We start from the raw sequence: 1168 nt of genomic DNA on the forward strand, positions 1-1168 counted from the left end.
CACACTACACACTGTTTTGTAATTCCTCCATTTACTTTGTTGTAAACATCTTCCCATGCCAATTAAATGTTTGCCATAATTTTAAGTGTTGCTACCTTGGATTCCATTGTAATGTCTTGTTTGTACTTGATCTTTGCTTTCCACCCACAGCTCCGCAAATCAGACCTCAGGGCTGAAATACAATATGTCAGCTGGGTCCTGTGAGAAGCAAATGCCAGGATAGAATGAGAAGTGCCAACAATTTCCTGGGGTAAATACCTTTAAAGGATAAAAGAGAGAGGAAACAGGAGTAGACAGGGACAGCGTTCAGAGCAAATACAGGCCTGAGTCCTGTGAAAAGAGGGACTGGGTAGGGTGAGCCTCAGATTGCAGTGCAGCTCTGAGAAAGACACAACAAGGCCAGTGGGGAGTCTTTGTGCCAGGTTTGCTCATTAGAAGAGTCCTGGCAGAAATGACATGACTCTCATAGCCCCGCCATGTTTCGTCATTTGCTGGTAGCAGCATGGACTCAGTGTGAACACTGCAATGGATCTAAAGTTGTATTAGCTGGATGCTCTCAGCCAATGCCATTCCTCTCAGTAGGTTCTCTTAGAAACTTCATGAATGCCATATGCATGCTCTTGGTGATTCAGTCGTTTCCAGCAGAGTGTGAAGACAGAGCATTAACTAATTAGTCTAAAATAATGGTCTAGCCATCCTGTCCCCAGGAACTAAGTTCTTCTGCTGGGGGCAAATGTCAAGGAAGGCACTCCCACTTGCTGGCTCTTCCTGGTAGCATTTGGGGATCATATTTGTTTTGTAGTGTTGACTGTATATGAGCTATTTGCCTAAGCTGATGACGGAAGGACATCCAAGTCAGGGTAAGCAATAATTAGGAGATAAGTGAGTCCATCGTGTATGGTACAAAGAATAATGTGCTTGCTCAGAACAATAACTCTTACAAGCCACTGCAGGAATGCATTCTGGGTCCCTTATGATACCCATCAATCTGACAGTCTGTATTGATCTCTGAAGATTGACTGTGACTACTTGACGCATGCCTCTTCTGGACAGCTACTCTACCCTGGCTTGGTGGAAAAGTTCTACTTTAACTGTTCCAGCACACTTCAATTCTCCCTGTAATCCTAGGATTGAGAATTCACATTTTTACAAGGGGCTTGTTCCCTAA

Source organism: Hipposideros armiger, unplaced genomic scaffold, assembly GCF_001890085.2.
Source record: "Hipposideros armiger isolate ML-2016 unplaced genomic scaffold, ASM189008v1 scaffold_740, whole genome shotgun sequence".
Lineage (NCBI taxonomy): Eukaryota > Metazoa > Chordata > Mammalia > Chiroptera > Hipposideridae > Hipposideros > Hipposideros armiger.